The following is a 15,679-nucleotide window of genomic DNA, read 5'->3' on the forward strand; positions in this document are numbered from 1 at the left end:
AGTGTGGAAATGGTGCGTATATGTCAAGATAGTGATATATCGTGTTTGAGTTTTATAGAATTATAAAATAATAATAATAATAATAATAATAATAATGAGTATCACTTATAGAAATTGCGTGAAAGACAGGATGTAGTGCTAACAAGTGGAACGTTACTAGTATGAAACCATGACAGGTGCTATTCAAACTCGTATCATTGTCATAATCCACCTGCTTTTACTACCCTTGCTTACGCGCATATCCACCGTCACTGATACGCCTGCTCCCTTTGGACGCGCGATACCTTCGTACTACTCTGACTCGGTTAGATAGCATTCGTGCTTCTTAGAGGCCACCTAGAGCAGATTGCTTTGTTTTTCGCACTTTAGATTTTATGTCATACATTCGAACGCCGTATTTATACGCAAATTGTAATTTATTATTCCAAACTGTAAAAATTTACACGCTCCTGTTTTGAAGGTAACTGACCTAACCTAGCCCAATGTAACATAACTGTTGTAATCTAACCAAATGTAGTACAAATTGTTACTTTTGTTTTCGATTTTCGTATGACACGGAGATATAGCACAAATGCCATCTCAAAATCGAAATGTCACATTGGTCACATGAACTGCCATCTTTCATTGCGAAGAACTAATTTCCTCATTACACCTAAAAGTCTGACGTCAGCATATCTCCACTCAATGTAGTATCAGCAAGATACAACCTTTCATACTTCGAAATAACACATTGAACTTGTTTAGTTAGTGTGAATTTTATGGAAAACGACCAATTCATAATTTCTTTCTTGTGAATTTTACCTATTTTTCGTATTTCTAGACCCAATCTCCGGCGCTTAATGTAAGAAACGTATCTAACCGAGTCACGACACAGCAACTTTCAGAAAACTAAAAATGTGAGAGGTTAGATTCTTCATATAATTATTGTTGATTTCTTGCTCTTGTAAGTTATTGTTCCATATTCGTAAATTTTACTAATATTTTCAACGCTAAAATAGGACAGCTCCTATATAGGAAAAAGGATTGGCAAAAACCATGGTTTTTATTGAAAAAACAAAAGGAAAAACCTGTTTTTTTTATGCCCTTTTTTTCCGTTTAAACCAGGTTTTTTGGTTTAAATAATTTGCTTTATGCATTTACATCACATATAAACTGCAATAAGTTTGTTTCGCCTTGGTGTTATTACGCAACAACCGGATTATGCTGGAAGGGGTCACATAAGCTTAAAGCGGAATCCAAACCGCTTCTCGGCTTACATCTGAGAGAAATTGTCCTCGATTTGAATTCGAAACCGGAACTAATTTGCCACATATGCAATACGTCTGCCGACTCACTCACGAAGGACACCTGATAATAATACGTTGTACTGATCTTTACATAGGCCTACTTGTTAATATAATTGTCAACAGTCATTTCAGAAGGACAAAAAGATAAACAGTTGCACAAGTGAAACCATAGTACATTATTACATATGGATAATTTCAAAATACTACAGAGTACAGAAGAACTAATTTAGTGGAAGTTTGTTCACTACGACTTTTATTAGTTCAAGTTAAAGAAATACAACGACTTAATTTGCATATCAGTAAGAAAAGTGAATACAGATACGAATTATTCGAGTCCACTTTGGCTCTGACCCATTTATACATAAATAGATACCAGAGATAATTTTGATTTCAATAAATGCCTCTCGTGGGGTTTATGTGACCAAAAAAAGTATGACATTTCGATTTATTTTAGAATAAACATTATTAGAACGAAACAATATTTAGAATTTTACTTTGATTGCAGTTGTATAACAATAATAACAAACTATAAAAAAATCACAATAGAAACATATATATATATATATATATATATATATATATATATATATATATATATATACAGTATATATAGTTGCTTTTGTAGTATAATCTCTTCAAGTACTGAATGGGGAATTTAGGTCTGAATATGATACGAATAATATACGGGAGTGAAACGTGATAACGCACATGTGTGTATCAAGATTTTACGAACATATACACTTTTATGAACATTTTTGGTTTTTTGGTTAAAACAGTATTTTTTTTTTTCTTGGTTCATACCAGCCAATCCTGATAGGAACATAATGTGTTTTATTAGCAACATCAATCTCTTATTGTCTTAAATAGACTTGTGTTAGCGGATTATTTTAATAGGTATACTTGCACCATAAGATACGTTTCGCAATCAGTGGCGCGCTGGTTCAGATAGGCTAGTACCACAGAGTGTTAAAGCGCCAGCAGAGGTTATTTCAAGTCACCTTAAATGTCATATGCAAGTAATGTTAGATGTTGAAGTAGGGATATGTAGATTGTTCCGCTATATTCTTCTGGAAAATTTTCCGTTCTAAAAAATATCAGCAATCAAGTAACAATTCTTCAGCAATCATAAAATTGGTTGAATTCATGTACAGAAATGTAAAAAAGTGAAAGATCGTTTAAAGAGTCTGAAAATTTTCATGGCTCAGACAATTTTCAGTACTATGTAGGAACAAGTTAAACAATTTTTCCTGAATCGAAATATTTTCTGTCTTATATGGAAAAATTGAAGAAGTAGAAAAAACACTATGTAAATTTTTACTTCCCAACTTGAAATATTAGAAATTTTTCTGGTTCTCGTAATCTAATTGGAAAATTATAATTTGTTGCTGTCTAATTTTCCTCTACAGGAATTGTATATCTCAATGTGCAGTTAAATATAGTGGAAAATTTTCCACCCAACATCACTATACATAATATCCAAAACTGTCCGGATTATGAAAAGTGTTTTCACTTGTTTCTACATCGTGATGAAAATTTTCCGATTCATGAAAATTCCTTACATTTTTTCTACAGAGCAATAAAACTTTCCGATTCACAAAAAGTTGTTTTTGCTTCAAAATGATGAAAATTTCCGACTCATAAAAAGTTCTTCAATTTTTGCATACAAGACACAAAATATTTCGATTTATGAAACATTGTTTCACTTGTTCCTACATAGTACTGAAAACTGTGTGAGCCATGAAAATTTTCAGATTCTTGAAACGATCTTTCAATTTTTAACATTTTTATACATGATTTCAATCAATTTTATGAATACTGAGGAATTGTTACTTGATCACTGATATTTGTTAAGAACGGAAAATTTTCCGGAAAAATATAGACGAAAATATTCCACCTCACATCACGGCTAAACAACGATGTAGGAATAAGTAAGTGGAGTATGTTTTTATGAATCGGAAAATTTTTGGTTTCAATATTGTCCGGAAAATTTTCATCACTGTAGAGGACAGACAGTTCTTCGATTCATGAAAAATTGTTTCACTTGTTCCTACATAGTACTGAAAATTGTCTGAGCCATGAAAATTTTCAGATTCTTTAAACGATCTTTCAATTTTTAACATTTCTATAGATGAATTCAATCAATTTATGAATATTGAGGAATTGTTACTTGATCACTGATCTTTGTTAAGAACGGAAAATTTTCCGGAAAAGTATAGAAGAAAATTTTCCACCTCACATCACGGCTATACAAGGATGAAGGAATAAGTGGAGTATGTTTTTATGAATCGGAAAATTTTCATCACTGGTTATATGACAGTCTGGTTTACGCTATGCTATTTTTATCTACTTAGTATTGGAGTTCAGTGCCACAGATTGTCACTGAATATTGAACCTACCTAACTGAAACTGAATCAAAGTGATCCAACTTAACCTGAACTACCCTAATCTAAGCTTTAAGATGCTGGACCTGCCCTTCACAAAGACCTAATATTGTTACAGATTTGCAAAAATAATCGTGCATGTAAAGAATATTTTTAAAATTTATTTTCATCGCTATTCTTCTACATAATACTATACCCTAATGCACTCTAGAGTGGTATTTCCTTGTCATAACATGTCTCACTAATCGCATCCAGATTGATAATAAGCCTGAGAACTACAATATCATAAAAACGATTAATCATTTGAAAAACCGCATAAATCTGTCCTAAGTGGTCACTGCAAGCAAGAATTCTATCTATTTCGGTTCAGGGCAATGGTATTCTAGTGGGCCCGCGCGTATGTGTTCGAAGGAAGCAGACACGTTAGCCATAGTGGGTTGCTTAAGCTAGTAGAATAAGTTATGTTAAAGTAGTGTAGATTCGATTAATGGAATACGTTAGGTAAGGCTAATGCTTGTAGGTTTATTTACCTATCTTAATATGAGTTTTGCAATGATAGGTATTCCTATGGCACGTCTAATGCTTTCAGTAGTAATGCTATACTTTTAAACATAAAATACCACTTTAAACATGGTGCTGAAATATTCTGCAGGTGGAAAATTATATTTAATACAGTGCTTTTTCATATACCCTCACATATTTTAACCTTTATATAACACTTCTAATAGTTTGACTAGTAACCGTACAATTCTACAACATCGTGTCCGTGGGATTTCTCGGATACTACCTTTTCCTCCCATATTATCATTCCACCATTTCTTCTATCATCGTTCACTTGCCTTAATCATATCTCCCTTAGCGTAAAGGTCATAATCGTAGGACGTTAAACTTAAAGACTTCATATCATTTCCCTACACTTCTAAATATAAAATATATGTTTTGTGCAACAAAACAAATATCATATAATAGCAAGCTAATCTTTTTGACCCCCCTGCGAAATTTTTTACGGACGCCTCTGCCTGTTTCATGTATCTCATTGCATAGTCTGGCCCTAAAAGTTCAACAGCTTTATGAAAGAATGTAGTGCTTCATAAATTTGGGATATAATATCAGCTGAAACTAATAGATTACTCAGCTGATTGTCGATTATTTCTTCTCAACTACTACTAACGTACAAGCATATAATGTTAATATGTTAGAGTATTTGCATAAATACTCCGTTGCCGGAAATAAATATCTAATAATGTCTTGTTTCCCTTGAATCCTGTGTTACTTATCTCTGTTAAAACTCCGTAGTATTCAATACTTCGGCCCGCGCTGGGGATAGAGTTCTTTCCTATGATTGAATATGTCTTAGAAAATCTGCAAGCTATGAAGTATTTTCTTTCATTAATTAACATAGGTACTTTACTTTTAAGTTTTCCAAAACATTGTGTCCATAATCTTACTCTTCACCTTTAAAAAAAAAAAAAAAAAAAAAAAAATCCTTAGACATTACATTCTTTGCCACCCATCCTTATTTAAGAACGCGCATGTCTTTAATACACAAGGTCCCGGGTTAGATTCCCGCCGGGAGAGCATCAAATGCTGTGCAATAGTTCAGGTGCAGTTTAAACAGTAGGTCTCGTACTATATAGGTAACGTTGCTGCTCACAAAAGGCGTCAATATAATTAATCTTTGAATTAGTAAGTTGTACTTGTATCCTTTCCACTTTCAAACGGAGCTGTTGTTGAAGGAATTAAATATGTAGGTTTATTTAAGCCTAGCAGAAATGATAATTTTACTGTTGGAATTTGGTGTTACAAATTTGAAACTATAATGAACAAGTTTCTTGCAGATCTAGTTAAAGTTGTCAATTATTTGGACTTGTATTCGCACATATTTACTGTATGCTTGCACGAAGGTATATCGAAGGTAGGTGTATATATATATATATATAAATGTGGTTTTCTTCGATTAAAAGAAACAATACATCGCCAGTGCGTTTTCACAAACTGTCGTCCACTTCATAAAATTATTTTACGTCACTCTTTGCATTAAGTGATACACTAATACATTCTAGAGTGTTGTCTTTTCTCATGTCCAAATACTTGGGTCTAGAGTACGTTTGTTTTTACTTAGCACGCTTCCCACCTAAAAGATGGACCTATCTGCACTACATTGTTGCCACGCCACATCACTCACAAATCACTGTAACATCTCTGGTTTTCGTGTGGCAATTAAGCACTTCAAATGCCCGCCAAATAGCAGTGACCTCATTTGATGGGCTGGCTGACAACTAACGTCACCTACACAACAAAAACAATAATACGTCTATTGGATTTAAACGTTCACGTGAGTATTAGCAAAAAATACTTGAAAGGCCAACCAAGTATACTGGTAGGAAGTATGCCAAGATAAAGCATACATACTTTAGATGGTCACTACGAAGAAGAGTTGTATATAATCCCCTTTAGGGTAGGATGAAGGTGGTAAGCTCGCGCTGTTTGCGTCCGGTGGGAGTAAGCGTGAAGCGACTGTAAGTATGCGCGTGAACGAATATTTCCTTAGAAACTGCAGTCACTACTTATTATTTTATAACTCACTTAGTATTTATTCTTCTTTTCCTGTGTTGGTTTTGCGCACACTAGTAAACCTGATTTTCTAAGCATGTAACACAGCTCTTTTACTTTGTGTAGAGGTGTAGCGCCTGATAAAAATTATATTAAAACTTTAGCGCATTTTATACACCTCTTTTTCACGTTCTATCACTCATTTCAACCATTTTACCATTTTTTGGCTGACGCGACTGCTGGTAAAACTGTAGCTTTAATGCTTAAAAAAAGTCGTATTCTACCATAACTTTACATTGTTTTCGTTAGCTTTCTTTAGACACGTATTAAGTTTATGCACGCGTGGAGGAAGTTGCTGTGATTTTAGTGAATAAGAAGAAGAAGAAAGGGGAAAAAATACACCTAACCAGATCTGACCTAAATTAGTTATGAAAGTGCCGACCATGGTGACAATGAAATACCAAATTTAAGGTAAAACTAGCAAAATCATACGAGATTTAGATAAGAGGTTTACCGAACAAGGTAACCCAAGATCATTTTTGTAGTGTGAGTTATAAAGAAAAACAAGATTTAGTGTTGAATTGTCAAGGCGCATAATAAAGTCAATAATTGGCTAATTTCCTTTATAGTATAATGCATTGGCGTTTCAGACCCGCTGCTTTGTCTAGAAAGTGCATTTCACTTAGCTGTAAGAAGTATATGTAGCAATAGAATACAGTAGTACAGATTAAAATGGGAACGTTTAAGCCAGGGTTGTTTGTTTACCAGTTATGTTACAGATTTACTTTATGCATGCATGAATATAACAACTATAAAAATGAAATGAAATCTTTGAGTTTTACGTCCCACGGTTGTGCCGGTTAGGCTAAAGAAGACGGTGATTATGAGAAATGAATTAAATGGTGGAATGAGGAAAGTGGGAGGAAACGGGAGAACCCTGAGAAAACCCACGCACACGGTGTTTGTCCACCACAAAGTTCACTTGTCATAACAGCTATTAGAAATGTAGTTTAGAATAAAGGTGTGTTTGAACCATGATTGCTTACGTTTGGTATGCACAACAAATTTGACAATAATTTGTCGTAATTATTTTTATTCTAATATGGAGCGAAATGTGTTCGATATTTATTTATTTACTCACTTTTCGTAGGTTGATGTTAACATGCCGTCTTCTACGAAACATTACAAGTGGAGAACGGGATTAAATCTAGTGCTGAATTTCAACATATTCATAGTGCAAGTGAGCAAACTCTTGTAAAAATAAGTTATTTTCAGACTTAGCAAGATAAAATCTGCAGTAGGTAAGTTACAAAGATATCTATTTAAGTTTGAGTGTCACTCATATCATACATATTTAGAATCTCATTCCTAATTTTAAGTGCCACCTATGACAAGTGTTATATTGTAGACTTTCGGTTTCTTTACATTAATTTGTTATGAGGAAGAAAATAGATCCATTTTCCCAGTTGGAAGCGTTATGTACTGCCTTGATGTAAATATATATGTAGGAGGCAATATGGGTTATGAAATGTCGGAGAGGAAGAAAGTGCGATCCTTTGGCATATTTCCTTACGAATTGAAATAGGCTACATTGTAAAGTCACACGTGACATTAGCGTAATAGGAATATATAAAATGATGAAAACACTCTTTTTGCCTCACATTTTCTCTAAAATCGTGTATTACAAGAACTCCTGTAGGTTTACGTCCGTCGTATGCTAAAACATCTTAGTATTCCTAGGAGAAAATTGAAAAACGACATAAAATGCGAAGGATGCATGGAATATTTTTATTTTGGCAAGTGGAGTGTGATAAACAAATACTCTGGCATATTAACATATTATGTTTGTACGTTAGTAGTAGTTGAGAAAAAATAATCGGCAATCAGCTGAGTAATCTATTAGTTTCAGCTGATGTTATATCCCAAATTTATGAAGCACTACATTCTTTCAGAAAATTGTTGAACTTTTAGGGCCAGACTATGCAATGAAATACATGAAACAGGAGAGTGGCCAAAAGACTTCCTTAAGACGATCATGATATCGAAATCTAAGAAATCGGACCCAAAGAGATGTGAAAATTATAGAACTATTAGTCATATCTCATGCAGCTAAAATTTTACTCCTAGTACCGAACAGAAGGTTTTATGGAAGAACAAATGAAGAAGTTGAGGAGAAGCAGTTCGGGTTCAGAAGAGGTAAGGGCACAAGAGATGTTATTGGATTATTAAGGGCGATCGGTGAAAGATTAATAGAAAAAGAGAAAGAGGTGTAAATTGTATTTATTGATCTAGAAAAGGCTTTTGACCGAGTGAATTGGGAATTATTCTTGGGAGTTCTAAAGAAGATAGGGTTGGAATGGAAAGATCGAAGACTCATAAGAAACTTATACATATCGTTTCTCTACCTTGAATACTATAACTTATACAGGACCTTGAGTTAAGAGTTGAGAAAAAAAAACTCATAAAATGCTTCGTGTGGAGTGTTGTACTGTGTGTGGGGGGGGAGGCGTGGACGTTACGTAAAAGTGAAGAAAAACGACTGGAAGCCTTCGAAACGTGGGTGTGGAGAAGAATGGAAAGAATTAGTTGGGTCGAGCGGAAAACGATTGAGAGAGTATTAGAAATGGTTGGGGAGAAAAGAACACTTTTAGATATTGTTAAGAAGGGGAAGAGAAACTGGTTGGGACATTGCCTAAAAAGAAATTGTATCATGAGGGACGTCCTAGAGGGTATGGTGGCGGGAAGGAGAGGGCGAAGAAGGCTACAATTAATGGACGATATATAAACAGAAAGCTCACACCTGAAGACGAAGAGATTAGCGGAAAACCGTGGAGCATGGAAGCTTCTCAGCTGCGGCACATGGCCTGCCAATAAGGGCAGAATACCTATGATATGATGTAGGGCCAGAAACTTCAGTGTCAAAAATCAATTCGAACAGTTTGGCCAGGAAAACTGTAGTACAAGAAGTATTACAAAAACATTGAAGCGACATCGTTCAAAATACAAATGAAGTTTCAATGTGTTTAACAAATTGGTTTATAATGTAAACATGCCAGCATTACGTGGTTCTAGGTTTCAAAATATTAGGAATTAAGATTTGACGAAACATAATTATTGCTTTATACATAATATAAGTGCAAGTGCAATTGACCTAGGCAGTGCTATATTAACAGGAAATCATGATAGCGTACTTAATCTAGATATTTATAAATGTATGTATGTATGTATGTATGTATGTATGTATGTATGTATGTATGTATGTTTCATCATTACTCTGAAACGTCGGAAGCAGTTTCCACCCGATTTGGTACACATACGACGTACAGTTTGGGGAAAAAATACTGTGAGGGTAAGATACCCATAGGATTCCGCCTAGGGGGAAGGAATGATATGTAAAAATAATAAAAAAAGACAGATATTAATGTCGTTGAGATGAATAGTGATACTCTTGATGCCATTTACAGAGAGAGAGACAGAGAGGTAGTACAAGTTGAGCACCTATTAGCATCTCTAAAGAATGGAAAGGGGTGACATGTGTTAATAATCGAGAGTGACCAATGTTAATGTCAAATTTATGTTTTTCACGGTAGCTAAGATAAAATAATGACAGTATCGATACCGTTTAAGTCCAAGTCCACTTTCCAGTGGGGATGAAATACTTTTATCACAGTGGATCCTTGCACAGGAATCCATTCTTAAATATCATATATTTAATTTCTTAAATGTCACTGGGTATTTAATCTCGATGAAGGCAGTGTGGATCATATCACAAATACGAAACGCTGTTTCTTTAACTATGCATATAGAAATTTTACATAACTTTTCCGCATCACAAAAATAAAATTTCTATTATTATTATTATTATTATTATTATTATTATTATTATTATTATTATTATTATTATTATTATTGTCAAAATTTGAATTGATTTGTGGAGTAATAGATGGCTTTTCGTTTTACAGCACAGACTACTGAAATAAAGCAAAATAGGTGGCGCTAGTGATTTGATCAAGAAAAAACATTTATTTATTTATAATAGGTTCCAAATACAGCACTAAATCATTTTACACTGAAACATTTTAACATTTTATAACGTAACAATTGAATAACAATTTAAGCTCAAGATGGTACAGCACAACAGAAACATTACAAAGATAGCTTATTTATAGAGAATCTGAAAGTATACTCATTAGAAGAAACATCTACAGTTTGTGGTAACTGATTATACGTATTAACAATTCGGTTTAGAAGGGACCTTTGGAACAATATTAACCCTCGCAGCTCGAGTGTAAAAGAGATCAGTAGACCATGTTGTTCTAGTGGATACGCGAAAATTGATCTGACTTAAAGGAGCAGTTCGAGTTAAAAACAAGTTTGGTGCAATAGAAAGAGAAACAAAAAATAAGAGACCCGTATTTTTTTATATCTTGATAGGCCGTCTAGTTCAGCTTCTACAGGCATTTGTTTTTGATGAATCATAAATGGTGACGTCATGGGTGGGAACTCAATGTGAGTCAGCAACCATTCCCTTGTACGCAGCTGATAAACCTTTAATAGTGCATTGGATTTAATAGATTGTGTTTTGGATTTGTTAGCAGTCTTGTTCTGTGTTGAATTCATGAGGGAATTTTTGTTAGTTGTTTTTCCTATAGCATTAGTATAAAAAAGAGTAGAGAGAGAGCAGTAATTACGTTTGTTGTGCGAAACAGTGTTTCTTCCAGACATGTTTTTAGGGTGGCACTGTCTCCCGGAGCTCTGAGAGATTTCCCCGGAGGAGACCAAAATAATACGTCTATAATGCAATAAATATAATAGTACTGTGTAAAAATAATGTGCCTCTCCAAATACTAAGTCCCCCCCCCTCCAGATTTTTTTCTGAAAGAAACACTAGTGAGAAGTAGAAAACACGTGTTAGTACAGCGCGTTCTGTGTCTGTGAAGTGAAGTAGAAATGCCTAACACCTGCTGTGTTTTCGGTTGTAATTCTTGTGCAATTGAAGCTGAGGACGTAAAGTATCTTTTCTTACGTTTCTAAGTCGTGAGAAATCACCAGATCGATATAAATTATGGCCCAAGAAAATCAATGGGAAAAAATGTACCAAATAAAATCACTCGTGTTCCAAACATCTTGAAGGCCTGCCTTCGAGAAGTCAAGTTTACTGAAAGAAAAGTCAATGCCAGTGGCGGATCTAGGCTGGGGCCGGGGGCCTAGACCCCCAGTTTTTGAGTTACAAAATTGATTTAAGCTATTATCTAGATATTTTTGAAAGTTTTTAGTAAACATGATATACATATCATAGTCTGGGTTCTGACTCCCCCCCCCCCCTGAGTTTTTACTGTGTAGATCCACTTCTGGCTAATACCAGGAGAATTATTTACACACAAACTGAGAAAGAATGCTGTTCCAAGTATATTATTGAAAGGTTTAAAATCCGAGCCATTGAACGAGCACCGATCTATGTTCAGTTACCAACGTACAAATATCGTACAAGACGCAATTGATGGTTGTAGTCAAGGCGAGGCATTAGAGGGTGATAGAGACGATGTCATTCATGATTCTGAAGATACTGCTTTAGAAATAAGCTATATAATGTGGATTAGGGAGTGAAATATACCGGCTTGTAGAAGGAATCAGTGACGATGACTGTTCCTCAAGACATTAATCCATCGTTTAGTTTCTCTGTATCATGTGACAATGATGATGAAACGGGTGATGAGAGTTGTTCCGCGGACAGCTATGAGAATAAAAGAAATTTAACCGGTGAAGTGTTTTTCGTATTCTGGCAAACTTTACAGATGTTATTTCATTTTTGTCTCATATGTTGCTTTCCTGTACATACCTTGAAGCACAAAATTATAGGGTCAGCGTTAAAAATTGCAACAAAACGTGAAAATGAACGTACTTATGTTTGGGAATCGGAAGAATGATTAAAGAAAAGGTACTTAGGTGTTGCAGCAATTTTATTATCTATTTACATATTGGTTTCGATTTTTTTTTTTTTTTTTTTTTTTTTTTTGAAACGCTGAACTCATGCTTTATAGGATACGTTTTATAATATTATAAAAACGTTTGTACAGCCCACCATCATATATCATTTTCTACATGCAGATGATATTTGTAAGTCTTTGCAATCAGTTCTGGAAAAGGAAACCGCACTTAGAACGTGCCACCGCATCTCTCACAAACGAAATGCTTGGCACTGTGTAGTATGTAAGCCTGCTCTCGCTTCTTACCCACCTATGACGTCATCACAAAATCTTTCTTCCTCTATTACTCGCTAACGACTGAACGTATCGCGATCAAACAAACACCATTCCTTTTAGAATTTTCAACTCTACAAATGGAAATAAATTGTAAAAAAATGCATTTCTAAGTCGAACTGCTCCTTTAATAACTCTTCACATGATATATGGCCATTTACAATTTTATGCAAAAATATTAGGTCAGAAATTTTGTTTCTCACTGGGGGAGGTTTGATATTGAGGGATTTTAAAACGTCGTTATTTGGAAGTGTTCGAAGGTGAGGTACTCGGTAGGGTGGATACAGTGGCTAAAAAGAAATGAATTACATATATATATATTGAATACAGCAAGCCATAGATCAGATACGAGAACAGTACTTAATAGTGGGAGCAACATATGGCTTATAGTACAAGCGTAAGGAATTAGGATTTTTTATGTCAGTGAAGTGATAAAGGAATCCAGGTTTTCTCATTGCAGTACAAGATATTGTGCTTATATGATCCGCAAAAGTAAGCTTACTGTCAATGATAACACCAAGATCTCTGAAAGAGGTGACAGGATTTATGTTCTTATGACAAATTTTGTAGATGTTGTTTATAGGTTCCTTTTTCAGAGAAATCATAAGAGAAGCACATTTTTCGATGTTAAGTTTCCAAGAGTTACAACAGTTGAGAAGACCTGAAGCATCATGCTGAAGAGCAGGAGCATCGTACTCTGATTGAACTTGTCTGTAGAATTTGCAATCATCAGCGAATAGAAGAATATTGATAGAGCTGTTTGTAAACAAAGAAGGCAGATCGTCTCTGTACAATAGAAATAGAAGTGGACCCAGAACACTGCCTTGAGGAACTCCAGAAGTTACGGGAATAAAATCAGAAAAGTAACCTGAAACTGAAACTCGTTGTGTCCTATTACTGAGATAGGTTTCTAGAAGACTAAGTAATTCACCATGTATATTGAATCTAGAACTGAGTTTGTATATAAGAATATGGTATGGAAGAGAATCCAGAGTTAACTTTCAATTTTGAAATTCACAAAGTAACAACTCTAATTACTAATATAATACAAAATTCCACTGGAAAAGAAGCTTTTTTGGTGTTCAGTTAGGCAAGTTGATTGTGGGAAAGTTCAGAATTGTTTTATTTGCAAATAGGAGTAATGACTTGTTGCTGGGATAGTAGAATATACTTTTTCAATCATTTCATTAGTCTTTTTTTATTTTATTTTTTTTTTTAATTTTTTAACTCTTAACATTGGCATTCATTAAAAACATAATCCAAGAGCAGATTTCTATAGTGGGAAGTGCAAAGATCCACTTCGATACTACAAACTTAAGGGTTTTCGGATGACCTGTTATTTAATTGAAGGTAGGTATCCTGTGGAATAGGGTGGAGCGAAAAAAATCGAAGTTGTCCAAGTAAATAGCACTAGATGTCAAAAGTTGTGTGTTCACTAGTATAACATTCGTGAATTTTTTCATAATTTTGTACTCCATTTTCATTCCCTGCGAGAGAATTAAATGTTTGCAATTTTTATGAAAATTTGAAGTTTTTGAAAATATATATGGATATATTTTTCAGGTTGTCCAATGAAATCGAACTAGGTGACAAAAGATGCATAATGACTAGATTGACTACACCATTCATGATTTTTAAAATAACTTGCATCTTCACTCCCCGCAAGGGCCTGAAATTTTGCAGTTTTTATGGTATATTCTGAGGCATACTCTAGAGCATTTAGATGGCGCAACAGTGGGTCCTCAAAATTCTCGGGGACTATAGTAAAAAGTTTAACCAATTGTGAGGATTTACCAATCGTTAATTTTTAAGCGATTGAAGGAAGTTTCCCAGCCATGGAAGAAAAAGACGTTAGAAACGTTAGCACAGATCAAAGATATATATTGGAGTATTTGCATAGCAATCTCTGCTTGAGAGTGTCACCGAATCTTGCATCAAGAAGTCCTGGAAAATTATTCCATGCAAGATGAATCACTACTGCCAACAGAGTGTTTTTAATGTATATAAGCTCTAAGCTCTACTGACCCATCTTCGAACTTGAAGAAGCTGGTTATATTCATCATGAAAGTAGATGCTCCGATGTGGTTATGTAACCCTACTATCAAGGATGCTCCCGTGAGCTTGTATCGTATATAGCCTTTTCACGGTACTTAAACAATGAACTGAAGCTCATTAAAGAGAGGACAATTCAACGCAATGGTTTCTTCGCGTATCCGGGAAATTTACTGGTATCTATGTGCACCGACGATCGAAAGCATATTCGAGAACTAACTATGCGTAGAATTCTTGACGCAAGGCAAAAAAGCTCAAACCAGACACCTTCTGTACGCATGTTCAGTATTCCAGCAATACGCTTTAGTAATCAGGATTACATTGACCTAATCAATTGACAGGAACGCGAAGTAACCGATCCACCCCTGACAAGCCATTTGTCGGAGGAGGATCTACAGAAATGTCTAACAGAAGATTCATCTGTCCTTCCACATGTTTTCTACTTGCCATGTCACCCAAACAGTCGAGAGGTGCGTTAAAACTGTTACCAAAGCTTTGTCTGAAGTGTGTGGTGTCTTTTGCTCGAGATGAATTTATCAGAGCAAGACATTTGGATAGGTCAATCATTCTCACATTCGAAACAAAATCTGAATACAAACCAACGAAAACAAAATCTGAATACAAACCAACGAAAACAAAATCTGAATACAAAGCAACGAAACAAAATCTGAATACAAACCAACGAAACAAAATTGAATACAAACCAACGAGTTAAAGAGATAATTTCCAAAGGTAGAGTGAATGGAATGAGAGAATGGGCGGAACTCTGCATGCAGCCACCTCCTCCTGGTGAGTTCTGGGAACCAGCAAAGAGATGCATATCAAAAATAATTTCGAAGCAAAATTGTTATATTTACTTAATGTATCTTAAAATTATGCTCAATGTATTTTTAGATAATACTATGAAACTGCATTTTAAAGCTTGTTGGAAGTAGCGAAGATGAAGGAAAAATATTACTAAAAATCATACTAGTCACGCACAAGACTTAATACCTAGTAAGATATTATTTGACAGTTCTTGGAAATTGTCAGTGTCTTCAATGAATTTTGAATTTTACCGTATAAATTCCAAATGTTAAGGCCCCTGCAGGTAATAAGATAAAGCATGAAAATTATTGTAAAACCAGGGTGTTATGGTAGTGAACAC

General features: G+C 34.7%; 1 protein-coding gene across 11 annotated transcripts in view; it reads left to right on the top strand.

Moving 5' to 3' along the window:
* LOC145671293 (uncharacterized) overlaps positions 1-15,679 on the top strand; it is a 71,420-nt gene that overhangs the window by 3,520 nt on the left and 52,221 nt on the right. For 5 of the 11 annotated variants that reach the window (XM_081740251.1, XM_081740254.1, XM_081740250.1 and 2 more), the window contains one exon: positions 7,371-7,521. The exons of 4 other annotated variants lie outside the window; for them this stretch is intronic. The gene's annotated coding sequence lies outside the window, so the exon portion shown is untranslated. The remainder of the gene's footprint in view (positions 1-7,370; positions 7,522-15,679) is intronic. 2 more of the 11 variants (XM_081740256.1, XM_081740259.1) reach the window with 1 other exon arrangement.

Source organism: Thermobia domestica, chromosome 15, assembly GCF_964235325.1.
Source record: "Thermobia domestica chromosome 15, izTheDome1.hap1.1, whole genome shotgun sequence".
Taxonomy (NCBI): domain Eukaryota; kingdom Metazoa; phylum Arthropoda; class Insecta; order Zygentoma; family Lepismatidae; genus Thermobia; species Thermobia domestica.